The 15,501-nt window shown below is 43.8% G+C and overlaps 1 pseudogene; it reads left to right on the forward strand.

The window, feature by feature from the left end:
* The window catches only part of LOC139255708 (zinc finger protein 420-like), a 54,455-nt pseudogene that overhangs the window by 12,590 nt on the left and 26,364 nt on the right, over positions 1-15,501 (forward strand).

The raw sequence follows: 15,501 nt of genomic DNA on the forward strand, positions 1-15,501 counted from the left end.
GCTTTTGATAAGGTCCCACATGGTAGACTGATCATGAAGGTTAAAGCCCATGGGATACAGGGCAAAGTGTCAAGTTGTATCCAAAATTGGCTTGGAGGTAGGAAGCAAAGGGTAATGATTGATGGATATTTTTGTGACTGGAAGGATGTTTCCAGTGGGGTTCCACAGAGTTCAGTACTAGGTCTCTTACTTTTTGTGGTATATATCAATTATCTAGATTTGAATATAGGGAGTATGATTAAGAAGTTTGCAGACAACAATAAAATTGGCTGTGTGGTTGATAATGAAGAGGAAAGTCATGGGCTGCAGGAGGATATCAATCTACTGGTCAGGTGGGCAGACAGTGACAAATGGAATTTAATTCAGTGAAGTGTGAGGTGATGCACTTTGGGAGGGCTAATAAGGAACGGGTATACACATTAAACGGTAGGCCATTTAATAGTGTAGATGAACAAAGGAACCTTGGAGTGCTTGTCCACAGATCCCTGAAAGTAGCAGGCCAGGTGGATAAGATGGTTAAGGCGGCATACGGAATCTTTGCCTTTATTGGCCGAGGCATAGAATATAAAAGGGAGGTTATGCTTAAATTGTATAATACTTTGGTTAGGCCACATCTGGAGTACTGCGTACAGTTCTGCCCACCATATTATGGGAAGGACGTAATTGCACTAGAGAGGAAGCAGAGGAGATTTACGAGGATGCTGCCTGGAATGTAGAATCTTAGTTATGAGGACAGATTGGATAGGCTGGGTTTGTTCTCATTGGAACGGAGGAGGTTGAGAGGAGACTTCATTAGGTGTACAAAATATTGAGGGGGGACATAGTGGATAGTAAGGGTCTATTTCCACTGGTCGATGGGATCTATTATGAGGGGCATTGTTTTAAGGTTGTTGGTGGAAGATTTAAAGGAGATTTGAGGAGAGGGCGGGCTTCTTTACGCATAGGGTTGTGGGGATCTGGAACTCGCTGCCTAGAAGAGTGATGGATGCAGAAACCCTCACCACTTTTAAGAGATGGTTGGATGGGCACTTGAAGTGCAGTAACCTGCAGGGTTACGGATCGAGAGCTGGTAATTGGGATCAGACAGACTGACCTTTTGTTGGACGATGCAGATATAATGGTAAGTACTGCAGGGAATAGAATACGGCCAGGGTGATCTCCTGAACTAGTTTCGATCACCTGGATGGGTCAGAGAGGAATTTTCCCAGATTTTTTCTCCCAAAATTAGCCTGAGTTTTTATCTGGTTTTTGCCTCTCCCAGGAGATCACATGGCTCGGGTTGGGGTGAAGTGTAGATGTTTTCAGTATAAGGGGTGTTGCAGTGGTGTGAGGCGGACTGGTTGGCCTAGGTGCTCTTTGCCTTTCCGTCATTGTTCATAGGTTTACATGTAACCTTTAGGATTGCTGACCAAGGGCAATACGGCTCTTTGTCGGCCGATGCGGATACGATGGGCTGAAATGGTCTCCTTCTGTGTTGTAAATTTCTATGTTTCTATTCTCCGAATTACTCCCGCGCGAGTGAGTACAAAAATGGGAGGATAGAGCAGATGAATGCGTGGCTGGAGAGATGGTGCAGGAGGAAGGGCTTTAGATTCCTGGGGCATTGGAACCGGTTATAAGAACGGAACAAATAGGAACTGGAGTAGGCCATACGGCACTTTGAACCTGATCCGCCATTCAGTAAGATCATGGCTGATCTGATCATCGACTCAACTCCATAACCCCATATCATTTAAGAAATTGTCCATTTCTGTCTTAAATTTATTCAATGTCCCAGCTTCCACAGCTCTCTGAGGTAGCGAATTCCACAGATTTACAACCCTCAGAAGAAATTTCTCCTCATCTCTGTTTTAAATGGGCGGCCCCTTATTCTAAGATCAGTTCTTGTCTTCCCCCATCAGTGGAAACATCCTCTCTGCATCTGCCTTGTCAAGCTCCCTCATAATCTTACACATTTCAATAAGATCACCTCTCATTCTTCTGAACTCCAATGAGTAGAGACCCAAACTACTCAACTGTTCCTCAAAAGGCAACCCCCTCATCCCCGGAATCAACCTAATGAACCTTCTCTGAACTGCCTCCAAAGCAAGTATATCCTTTCTTAAATATGGAAGCCAAAACAGCACGCAGTATTCCAGGTGTGGCCTCACCAAAACCTTGTATAGCTGTAGCAAGACTTCCCTGCTTTTATACTCCATCCCCTTTGCAATAAAGGCCAAGATTCCATTGGCCTTCCTGATCACTTGCTGTACCTGCATACTATCCATTTGTGTTTCATGCACAAGTACCCCCAGGTCCCGCTGTACTACAGCACTTTGCAATCTTTCTCCATTTAAATAATAACTTGCTCTTTGATTTTTTTCTGCCAAAGTGCATGATCTCACACTTTCCAACATTATACTCCATCTGTCAAATTTTTGCCCTCTCACTTAGCCTGTCTGTCTTTTTGCAGATTTTTATTGTGCCCTCCTCACAGATTGCTTTTCTTCCCATCTTTGTATCATCAGCAAACTTGGCTATGTTACACTCAGTCCCTTTTTCCAAGTCGTTAATATAGATTGTAAATAATTGGGGTCCCAGCACTGATCCCTGCGGCACCCCACTACTTACTGGTTGCCAACCAGAGAATGAACCATTCACCCCAACTCTCTTCTGTTAGTTAGCCAATCCTCTATCCATACTAATATATTACCTCCAACCCCGTGAACTTTTATCTTGTGCAGTAACCTTTTATGTGGCACCTTGTCAAATGCCTTCTGGAAGTCCAAATATACCACACCCACTGGTTCCCCTTTATCCACCCTGTTCATTACATCCTCAAAGAACTCCAGCAAATTTGTCAAACATGACTTCCCCTTCATAAATCCATGCTGACTCTACCTGACCGAATTTTGCTTATCCAAATGTCCTGCTACTGCTTCTTTAATAATGGACTCCAACATTTTCCCAACCACAGATGTTAGGCTAACTGGTCGATAGTTTCCTGCTTTTTGTCTGCCTCCTTATTTAAATAGGGGCGTCACATTTGCAGTTTTCCAATCTGCTGGGACCTCCCCAGAATCCAGGGAATTTTTGGTAAATTACAACCAATGCATCCACTATCCCTTCCGCTACTTCTCTTAAGACTCTAGGATGCAAGCCATGAGGTCCAGGGATTTATCTGCCTTTAGTCCCATTATCTTACTGAGTACCACCTCCTTATTGTGATTGTGTTAAGTTCCTCCCCACCCGATAGCCCCTTGACTATCCACTGTTGGAATATTGTTTTGTCCTCTACCGTAAAGACTGATACAAAATATTTGTTCAGAGTTTCTGCCATCTCCATGTTCCCCATTACTAATTCCCCGGTCTCGTCCTCTAAGGGACCAACATTTACTTTAGCCACTCTTTTCCTTTTTATATACCTATAGAAACTCTTGCTATCTGTTTTTATATTTTGTGCTAGTTTACTTTCATAGTCTATCTTCCCTTTCTTAATCATTTTTTTAATCGTTCTTTGCTGACTTTTAAAAGCTTCCCAGTCTTCTGTCCTCCCACTAATTTTGGCCACTTTGTATGCTCTTGTTTTTAATTGGATACCGTCCTTTATTTCTTTAGTTAGCCACGGATGGCTATCTTTTTTCTTACACCCTTTCCTCATCACTGGAATATATTTTTCTTGAGAGATGTGAAATATCTCCTTAAATATACACCACTGTTCATCAACCGTCCTAAACTTTAATCAATTTTCCCAGTCCACTTTACCCAACTCTGCCCTCATACATAGAAACATAGAAAATAGGTGCAGGAGTAGGCCATTCAGCCCTTCGAGCCTGCACCACCATTCAGTAAGATCATAGCTGATCATCCACCTCAGTACACCTTTCCTGCTTTCTCTCCATACCTCTTGAGACCTTTAGCCATAAGGGCCATATCTAACTCCCTCTTGAATATATCCAATGAACTGGCATCAACAACTCTCTGCGGTAGGGAATTCCAGAAGTTAACAACTCTGAGTGAAGAAGTTTCTCCTCATCTCAGTCCTAAATGGCTTACCCCTTATCCTTAGACTGTGTCCCCTAGTTCTGGACTTCCCCAACATCGGGAACATTCTTCCTGCATCTAACCTGTCCAGTCCCATCAGAATTTTATGTTTCTACGAGATCCCCTCTCATCCTTCTAAACTCCAGTGAATACAGGCCTAGTCGATCCAGTCTCTCCTCATATGTCAGTCCTGCCATCCCGGGAATCAGTCTGGTGAACCTTCGCTGCACTCCCTCAATAGCAAGAACGTCCTTCCTCAGATTAGGAGATCTTAACTGAACACAATAATCCAGGTGAGGCCTCACCAAGGCCCTGTACAACTGCAGTAAGACCTCCCTGCTGCTATACTCAAAACCCCTAGCTATGAAGTCCAACATACCATTTGCCTTCTTCACCGCCTGCTGTACCTGCATGCCAACTTTCAATGACTGATGTACCATGACACCCAGGTCTCGTTGCACCTCCCCTTTTCCAAATCTGCCGCCATTCAGATGATATTCTGCCCTCGTGTTTTTGCCCCCAAAGTGGATAACCTCACATTTATCCACATTATACTGCATCTGCCATGCATTTGCCCACTCCCCTAACCTGTCCAAGTCACTCTGCAGCCTCTTAGCATCCTCCTCACAGCTCACACCGCCACCCAGTTTAGTGTCATCTGCAAACTTGGAGATATTACACTCAATTCCTTCATCTAAATCATTATTGTATATTGTAAATAGCTGGGGTCCCAGCACTGAACCCCACTAGTCACTGCCTGCCATTCTGAAAAGGACCCGTTTATCCTGACTCTCTGCTTCCTGTTTTCCAACCAGTTCTCGATCCACGTCAGTACATTACCCCCAATACCATGTGCTTTAATTTTGCACACCAATCTCTTGTGTGAGACCTTGTCAAAAGCCTTTTGAAAGTCCAAATACACCACATCCACTGGTTCTCCCTTGTCCACTCTATTAGTTACATGCTCAAAAAATTCCAGAAGATTTGTCAAGCATGATTTCCCTTTCATAAATCCATGTTGACTTGGACCGATCCTGTCACTGCTTTCCAAATGCGCTTCATAGTCCAAATACCTTCATAGTCTCCTTTATTTAAGTTTAGTATGCTGGTTAGAGATCCAACTTTCTTACCCTCCTTCTGAATTTGAAATTCAATCATGTTATGATCACTCATTCCAGGGGGATTCTTTACTTGGAGATTGTTTATTAATCCTGTCTCATTACATAGGACCAGATCTAAGATAGCCTGCCCCCTGGTTGGTTCCATTACATACTGTTCAAGGAACACGTCCCTTATGCACTGTATGAACTCCTCCTCAAGGCTACCCTGACCAATTTGATTTGTCCAATCAATATTGAGGTTAAAATCACCCATGATTATTGCTGTTCCCTTTTTACAAACCCCCACTATTTCCTGGTTTATGCTCCGACCAACAGAGTTGCTACTGTTAAGGGACCTATAGACTATGCCCACCAGTGACTTTTTCCCCTTATTATTCCTTATCTCCACCAAAACTGTTTCAACACCCTTATCATTTGAGCCAATATCGTTTACTATTGCAGTGATTCCATCCTTTACCAATAGAGGTACCCCACCTCCTTTTCCTGTCTGTCTATCCTTCCGGATTGTCAAGTACCCCTGAATATTTAATTCCCAGTCCTGGTCACCTTGCAACCACGTCTCTTTCATGGCTATCAGATCGTACCCATTTGTCTCAATTTGTGCCGTCAACTCATCTATTTTGTTACAAATATTACGTGCATTTAGACAAAGTGCCTTTAAGTTTGTTTTTTTACCCTTTTTTCCTGCTTGTTTCCTCTCTTTCAAACTCACTTTCTTTATTTTTGCTTTCTAACTACAGCTTTACTCCTCTCCTACTGAATCTATTTTCAGGTTCTCATCCTCCTGCCAAGCTAGTTTAAACCTGTAATGAAACAGTGGTCTGCCTTTAAAGAAGAAATAGTTGAGGTACAGTTGAGTACATTCCCACTGGTGGGAAAGGTAGGGCAACTAAAGTCAAGGCTCCCCGGATGACGAAACACCTAGAGAACATGATCAAGCAGAAAAAGAGCATGTATGACAGATGTGAGGTTGCTAATACATCTGAGAATAGGCTATAGAAAGATCAGAAGGGAAGTGAAGAAGAAAATAAGAGGGGCAAAGAGAGGGTATGAGAATAGAATGGCAACCAACATCAAAGGTAATCCAAAAGTCTGGAGTTTAGAAGAATGAGAGGTGATCTCATTGAAACATTCAAAATTCTGAAGGGTATTGACTGGGTGGATGCTGAGAGGTTGTTTCCCCCGGCTGGAGTGTCTGGAACTAGGGGGCACAGTCTCAGGATAAGGGGTAGGCCATTTAAGACTGAGATGAGGAGGAATTCCTTCACTCAGAGGGTTGTGAATCTTTGGAATTTGCGGTCCCAGACGGCTGTGGATGCTGAATCTCTGAATATATTCAAAGCTGAGATATAGATTTTTGGAGTCTAGTGGAATCAAGGAATATGGAGATCAGGCAGGAAAGTAGAGTTGAGGTCGATGATCAGCCATGATATTGAATGGCGGAGCAGGCTCGAGGGGGTGTTGGGCCTACTCCTGCTCCTACTTCTTATGTTCTTTTTCAGGCATATAAATAGTAAAAGGGTGGGGCTGATTAAGGACCAAAAAGGAGACCTATGCATGGAGGCAAAGGGTATGGCTGAGGTACTAAATAAGTACTTTGCATCTGTCTTCACCAAGGAAGAGGATGCTGCCATAGACAGTGAAGGAGGAAGTTGTGGAGAGTGGAATACACTCAACTGTACCTCAACTATTTCTTCTTTAAAGGCAGACCACTGTTCCATTACAGGTTTAAACCTGAATGGATAGAAATTGATAGAGGTATTAAAAAGGCTGGCTGAACTTAAAGTAGATCAATCACCAGGAGCGGATGGGATGCATCCTAGGACGCCGAGGGAATTGAGGGTGGAAATTGCAGAAATATTGGCCATAATCCAAACCTCCATAGATACGGGGGTGGTACCAGAGGACTGGAGAATTGTAAATGTTACACCATTGTTCAAAAAAGGTGTAAAATTAAACCCAGCAACTCCAGGCCAGTCAGATTAACCTCAGTAGTGGGGAAGCTTTTAGAAACAGCGATCAGAGACAAAATTAATATAGTCACTTGGATAGGTGTGGATTAATTAAGGAAAACCAGCACAGATTTGTTAGAAGGCAAATCGTGATTAATCAACTTAATTTGAGTTTTTTGATGAGGTAACCGAGAGGGTTGATGAGGGTGATGAGGGTAATGCGGTTGATGTGGTGTACACGGGTTTCCAAAAGGTGTTCAACAAAGTTCCACATAAAAGGCTTGCCAGCAAAGTTGAAGCCCATGGAATAAAAAGGACAGTGGCAGCATGGATACAAAATAGTCTAAGTGACAGGAAACAGAATAGTGGTGAATGGTTGTTTTTTAGACTGGGGGAAGGTATACAGTGGTGTTTGCCAGGGTCCTGTTCTAGGACCACTGTTTTTCTTGATATATATTAATGACTTGGGGCACAATTTCAAAATTTGCACATGACACAAAACTTGGAAGTATAGTGAACAGTGACGAGGAGAGTGATAAACTTCTGGAAGATATAGATGGGCTGGTAAAATGGGTGGACATGTGGCAGGGGAAATTTAACCCAGAAAAGTGTGAAGTGATACATTTTGGTAGAAAGAATGAGAGAAAATATAAACTAAATGGTACAATCCTAAAGGGGTTGTATGAACAGAGAGGCCTGGGGGTATGTATGCAAAAATTGTTGAAGGTGGCAGGGCAGCTGGAAAAAGCAGTTTAAAAAGGCTGACAGGATCCTGAGCTTCATAAATAGAGGTAGAGTACAAAAGTGTGGAAATTATGATGAACCTGTATAAAACACTGGTTCAGCCCCAACTGGAGTATTGTGTCCAATTCTGGGCAACGCACTTTAGGATGTGAAGGCCTTAGAGAGGGTGCAGAAAAGATTTATGAGAATGACTCCATGGATGGGGACTTCAGTTATGTGAATACTTGTTCTCATTGGAGCGGAGACGATTGAGAGATTTGATAGAGATGTTCAAAATCATGAGCGATCTGGACACAGTATATAGAGAGACACTGTTCCCATTGGTTGAAAGGTCGAGAACCAGAGGACAGAGTTAAGGTGATGGCAAAAGGACCAAAGGCGACACAGAAACTTTTTTTATGCGGCGAGTGGTTAAGATCTGGAATGCACGGCCTGAAAAGGTGGTGGAGGCAGACTCGATCTTTTCTTTCAAAAGGAGTTGGATAAATATCTGAAGAGATAAAGTTTGTAGGCAGGGGAGAGGGACTAGCTGAGAGCCCACATGGGCTTGATGGGCCGAATGGTCTTTTGTGTTGTAACCATTCTATGATTCTAAGTTCTTTCTCTGCTGGTCACTGGGATCCTGAAGCCCAGGAGATGTTGGGACAGATGACCAAAAGATTGGGCAAGGAAACATAAGAAATAGGGGCAGGAAGGCCATTCGGTCCCTCGAGCCTGCTCTGCCATTCAATGAGATCATGGCTGATCTTCTACTTCAACTCCACTTTCACATCCAATCCCCATATCCCTTGATTCCCTTATTATCCGAAAATCTATCCATCTCTGTCTTGAATATACTCAAAGATTGAGCCTCCACAGCCCTCTGGGGTAGAGAATTCCAAAGAATCACCACCCTCTGAGTAAAGAAATTTTGCCTCTTCTCAGTCCTAAATGGCCAACCCCTTATTCTGAGACTGTGACCGCTGGTTCTAGATGCCACAGCCAGGGGGAACATGCTCTCTGCATCTACCCTGTCAAGCCCTATGAGAATTTTACACGTTTCAAGGAGATCACCTCTCATTTTCTAAACTCTTGAGTGTGTAGGACAATCCCCCCCCCATCCCAGGAATCCATCTGGTGAACCTTTGTTGCACTTCCTCTATGGCAAGTATATCCTTCCTTAGGTAAGGAAACCAAAACATAGAAAATAGGTGCAGGAGTAGGCCATTTGAGCCTGCACCGCCATTCAATGAGTTCATGGCTGAACATGCAGCTTCAGTACCCCATTCCTGCTTTCTCGCCATACCCCTTGATCCCCCTAGTAGTAAGGACTTCATCTAACTCCTTTTTGAATATATTTAGTGAATTGGCCTCAACAACTTTCTGTGGTAGAGAATTCCACAGGTTCACCACTCTCTGGGTGAAGAGGTTTCTCCTCATCTCGGTCCTAAATGGCTTACCCCTTATCCTTAGGCTGTGACCCCTGGTTCTGGACTTCCCCAACATTGGGAACATTCTTCCTGCATCTAACCTGTCTAAACCCGTCAGAATTTTAAACGTTTCTATGAGATCCCCTCTCATTCTTCTGAACTCCAGTGAATACAAGCCCAGTTGATCCAGTCTTTCTTGATATGTCAGTCCTGCCATCCCGGGAATCAGTCTGGTGAACCTTCGCTGCACTCCCTCAATAGCAAGAATGTCCTTCCTCAAGTTAGGAGACCAAAACTGTACACAATACTCCAGGTGTGGCCTCACCAAGGCCCTGTACAACTGTAGTAACAAGCTCGGGATCTTTTACATCCACCTGAGAGAGCAGACACGACCTCTCAGTTTAACGTCTCATCTAAAAGACGACACCTCTAACAGAATGGCATTCCCTCAGCACTGTGCTGGAGTGTCAGCCTAGATTTTGTAAAGCTCCCTCTACACTGTTCCATCAAACACTCCCAGGGCAGATACAGCACAGGTTAGATTCAGAGTAAAGTTCCATCAAACATGTAGAAAGTGAGTTTGAAGGACAGAGGAAACAAGCAGGAAAAAGGGTAAAAAAAACAAATTTAAAAGCTCTTTGTCTAAATTCACGTAGCATTCGTAACAAAATAGATGAGTTGACGGCACAAATAGATACAAATGGGTATGATCTGATCGCCATTACAGAGACGTGGTTGCAAGGTGACCAGGACTGGGAACACAATATTCAGGGGTATTTGACAATTCGGAAGGACAGACAGAAAGGAAAAGGAGGTGGAGTAGCATTGTTAATAAAGGATGGGATCAGTGCGTTCGTGAGAAACGATATTGGCTCAGAGTATCAAGAGGTTGAATTAGTTTGGGTAGTGATAAGGAATAATAAAGGGAAAAAGTTGCTGGTGGGCGTAGTCTGTAGGCCCCCTAATAGTAGCTACATGATTGGATGGAGCATAAATCAAGAAATAATGGAGACTTGTAAAAAAGGAATGACAATAATCATGGGTGATTTTAACCTTCACATGTTTTGGTCTCTGTAACTAAGGAAGGAAATACTTGCATTGGAGGCTGTTCAGAGAAGGTTCACTAGGTTGATTCTGGAGATGAGGGAGTTGACTCATGAGAATAGGTTAAGTAGGTTGGGCCTATACACGTTGGAGTTCAGAAGAATGAGAGGTGATCTTATTGAAACTTATAAGATAATGAGGGAACTCGACAAGGTGGATGCCGAGAGATTATTTCCACTCATGGGGGGAAACTAAAACTAGGGGACATAGTCTGAAAATAAGGGGCCGCTCATTTAAAGCTGAGATGAGGAGAAATTTCTTCTCTGAGGGTTGTAAATCTGTGGAATTCTCTGCCCCAGAGACTAACCTCTGCTGTACATGCCCTGGAAGTGTTTGATGGGACAGTGTAGAGGGAGCTTAAATCTGTATCTATCCCAGGCTGCATCTGCCCCCGGGAGTCTTGGAAGCGACAATGTAGAGGGAGCTTAAATCTGTATCTAATCTGTACTGTACCTGCACTGGGAGTGTTTGATGGGACAGTGTACGGCGAAACAAAGAGATCAAACAGTTTCCTCTACAATGTGTCTTGCTTTCTCTCCCTGTCTCGCTCCCTCTCCCAGTGTATCTCCATCTGTCTCTTTTCTTTGATTTTGATCTCACTGTCTCCCTCATTCTCCCTCTCTCTCTCTGTCTCCCTCTCTCTCTGTCTCGCTTACTTCAACTGTATCGCTCCCAGTCTCTGCCCCACTCTCTGCCAGTCATTTGAACATAAAGGCAAAAAAGCATAAGACCCCCTGGGGTAGAGCATTCCAAAGAGCCACAATCCTTTGAGTGAAGAAATTTCTCCTCATCTCAGTCCTAAATGGCTGACCCCTTATTCTGAGACTGAGTCCTAGTTCTAGACTCCCCAGACAGTCTGTCCACAATACTCCAGGTGTGGTCTCACCAGGGCCCTATATAATTGCAGTAGGACATCTTTATTCTTGTACTCAAATCCTCTTGTAGTAAAGGCCAATATACCATTTGCTTTCCTAATTGCTTGCTGTACCTGCATGTTAACTTTGTGATTCTTGTACAAGGACACCCAGGTCCCTCTGAACACCAACATTTCCCAATCTCTCTCCATTTAAAAAATACTCTGCTTTTCTATTTTGCTGACCAAAGTGGGTAACTTCACATTTCTCCACATTACATTCCATCTGCCATGTTCTTGGCCACTACTTTAACCTGTCTGTGTCCCTTTGCAGCCTCTTTGCATTAACCTCACACATTACTTTCCCACCGAGCTTTGTATCATCAGTCAACTTGGATACAGCACACTCGGCCCCCTCATCTAAGTTATTGATACAGATTGTGAATAGCTGAGGCCCAAGCATCCATCCTTGCGGTACCCCACTGGTTACAGCCTGACAACCTGAAAATGACCGTCAATCCGTGTAATATATTGCCCCCAATCCTATGGGTCCCAACTTAGTGTCTCGCTGTGTCCCCGCCCCCACCCTCTCTGTCAGTCTCTCTGTCTGTCTGCCTCTCTCGGTCAGTCACTCTCTCTCTCTCTCCCAGTGTATCTCCATCTGTCTCTTTTCCTCTATTTTGATCTCACTGTCTCCCTTGGTCGAGCTCCCCCTCTCCCTCGCTGTCTCTCACACTATCTCTCCTACATCTGTCTCTCTGTCTCTCTCGTCTCCCGCTGTCTCTCTCCTTCTGTCTCCCTACATCTATCTCTCTGTCTGTCTCTAGTCTCCCACTGTCGCTCTCTCTCTCTCTGTCACTCACTCCATCTGTCTTGCTGTCTCTGTCTCTATGTCTGTCTCCCTCTGTCTTTCCCTCTGTCCATATCTCTCTCCCTCTCTAGCATAACTAAAACCACCTCCGTAACATCGCCCGGCTTTTGGTGTTTCGGACAGGGGGGTAATACCCCTTTGGAATTTTGTATTCCTTACTGTCACTTTTGATTAGCTCACGCTTTTCGAAGTTTACTACTCAGCCATTCTTGCCCTTGTCCTTTAGATTTTTGGTGTTATGGACAGAGGGGTAATGTCCCCTTGGAGTTTTGTATTCCTTACTGTCCCCTGTAAATTGGTTTAGCTGTTTTTTTAGAAATTATGCTACTCGATCTTTCTTGTTCTTAGTCTTATCACTTCCTTTATTTGGGTTATCTCTTGTTCCTTATGTTCTGGTGTTCTATGTTATAATCCCTGTGCCTCTGTGTCGTTCTGGACCCTGGGGCATGTTGTTCCTTTGGAATTGTTTGTGTGTCGGTGGGGGGGAGGGCGGTTTATTCTTGGATTTTCTAGGGATTGGTGTTTTGTCTCTCATTTCTAAGTTAAGATTTTTTATTTTATTATTCCTACCTTGCTGTGCATATGTGTTTCGTTCTAGACACTGATGCAATTTAGTATCTTTAGGTTTTAGGTCTGTGTTGGGTTTGGTCTTGGGCTCTGACGGCTTAGGTTTTGTGGTGTTTGGGTCTTGACTAATCCTTGTGGGGTTATGTTTTAGATTAGGGTTGATTGGCTGTTTGGTTCTGGGTTAGGGTTTGGTATTGGGGCTCCAATTTGGTTAATATGTTTCCAGGTAGGGATCTGTTTTAGAAACATAGAAACATAGAAAAATAGGTGCAGGAGTAGGCCATTCGGCCCTTCGAGCCTGCACCGACATTCAATAAGATTATGGCTGATCATTCCTTTAGTACCCCTTTCCTGCTTTCTCCCTATACCCCTTGATCCCCTGAACCGTAAGAGCCATATCTAACTCCCTCTTGAATATATCCAGTGAACTGGCATCAACAACTCTCTGCGGCAGGGAATTCCACAGGTTAACAACTCTCTGAGTGAAGAAGTTTCTCCTCATCTCAGTCCTAAATGGCCTACCCCTTATCCTAAGACTATGTCCCCTGGTTCTGGACTTCCCCAACATCGGGAACATTCTTCCTGCATCTAACCTGTCCAGTCCTGTCAGAATCTTATATGTTTCTATGAGATCCCCTCTCATTATTCTAAACTCCAGTGAATAAAGGCCCAGTTGATCCAGTCTCTCCTCATCCCTGGAATCAGTCTGGTGAACCTTCGCTGCACTCCCTCAGTAGCAAAAACGTCCTTCCTCAGACTAGGAGACAAAAACTGAACACAATATTCCAGGTGAGGCCTCACTAAGGCCCTGTACAACTGCAGCAAGACCTTCTTGCTTCTAATATTCAAATCCCCTAGCTATGAAGGCCAACATACCATTTGCCTTCTTTACCGCCTGCTGTACCTGCGTGCCCACTTCCAGTGACTGATGAACCATGACACCCAGGTCTCGTTGCACCTCCCCTTTTTCTAGTCTGCCGCCATTCAGATAATATGCTGCCTTTGTGTTTTTGCCCCCAAAATGGATAATCCCACATTTATCCACATTATACTGCATCTGTCATGCATTTGCCCACTCACCTAACCTGTCCAAGTCACCCTGCAGCCTCTTAGTGTCCTTCTCACAGCTTACACCGCCACCCAGTTTAGTGTCATCTGCAAACTTGGAGATATTACACTCTATTCCTTCATCCAAATCGTTAATGTATATTGTAAAGAGCTGGGGTCCCAGCTCTCCACTAGTCACTGCCTGCCATTCTGAAAAAGATCCGTTTATCCCGACTCTCTGCTTCCTGTCTGCCAACCAGTTCCTTATCCATGTCAGTATATTACCCCCAATACCATGTGCTTTGATTTTGCACAACAATCTCTTGTGCGGGACCTTGTCAAAAGCCTTCTGAAAATTCCAAATACACCACATCCACTGGTTCTCCCTTGTCCACTCTGCTAGTTATATCCTCAAAAAATTCCAGAAGATTCGTCAAGCATGATTTCCCTTTCATAAATCCATGCTGACTTGATCCGATCCTGTCACCGCTTTCCAAATGCGCTGCTATTTCGTCCTTAATGATCGATTCCAACATTTTCCCCACTACTGATGTCAAGCTAACTGGTCTATAATTACCCGTTTTCTCTCTCCATCCTTTTTTAAAAAGTGGTGTTACATTAGCTACCCTCCAGTCCATGGGAACTGATCCAGAGTCAATAGACTGTTGGAAAATGATCACCAATGCATCCACTATTTCTAGGGCCACTTCCTTGAGCACTCTGGGATGCAGACTATCAGGCCCCGGGGATTTATCGGCCTTCAATCCCATCAATTTCCCTAACACAATTTCCCGCCTAATAAGGATATCCTTCAGTTCCTCCTTCTCATTAGACCCACTGACCCCTACTACCTTCGGAAGGTTATTTGTATCTTCCTTAGTGAAGACAGAACCGAAGTATTGGTTTAATTGTTCTGCCATTTCTTTGTTCCCAATTATAATTTCACCTGAATCCGACTGGAAGGGACCTACATTTGCCTTTACTAATCTTTTTCTCTTCACATATTTATCGAAGCTTTTGCAATCAGTTTTTATGTTCCCTGCAAGCTTCCTCTCGTACTCTATTTTCCCCCTCTTAATTAAACCCTTAGTCCTCCTCTGTTGAATTCTAAATTTCTCCCAATCCTCAGGTTTGTTACTTTTTCTAGCCAATTTATATGTCTCTTCCTTGGCTTTAACACCACCCTTAATTTCCTTTGTTAGCCATGGTTGAGCCACCTTCCCAGTTTTATTTTTACTCCAGACAGGGTTGTACATTTGCTGACGTTTATCCATGTAATCTTTAAATGTTTGCCATTGCTTATTCACCGTCAACCCTTTAAGTATCGTTTGCCAGTCTATTCTAGCCACGTCACACCTCATACCGTTGAAGTTACATTTCCTTAAGTTCAGGACCCTAGTTTCCGAATTAACTTTGTCACTCTCCATCTTAATAAGGAATTCCACCATATTATGGTCACTTTTTCCCAAGGGGCCTCGCACAACAAGATTGCTAATTAGTCCCTTCTCATTACACAATACCCAGTCTAGGATGGCCAGCTCCCTGGTTGGTCCTCGACATATTGGTCTAGAAAACCATCCCTAATACACTCCAGGAAATCCTCCTCCACCTCATTGCTACCAGTTAGGTTAGCCCAATCAATGTGTAGATTAAAGTCGCCCATGATTACTGCTGTACCTTTATTGCACACCTCCCTTATTTCTTGTTTGATGCTGTCCCCAACCTCACTACTACTATTTGGTGGTCTGTACACAACTCCCACTAGCGTTTTCTGCCCTTTGGAATTCCGCAGCTCCACCCATACCGTTTC

This window comes from Pristiophorus japonicus, unplaced genomic scaffold (genome assembly GCF_044704955.1).
Source record: "Pristiophorus japonicus isolate sPriJap1 unplaced genomic scaffold, sPriJap1.hap1 HAP1_SCAFFOLD_622, whole genome shotgun sequence".
Taxonomy (NCBI): Eukaryota; Metazoa; Chordata; class Chondrichthyes; family Pristiophoridae; genus Pristiophorus; species Pristiophorus japonicus.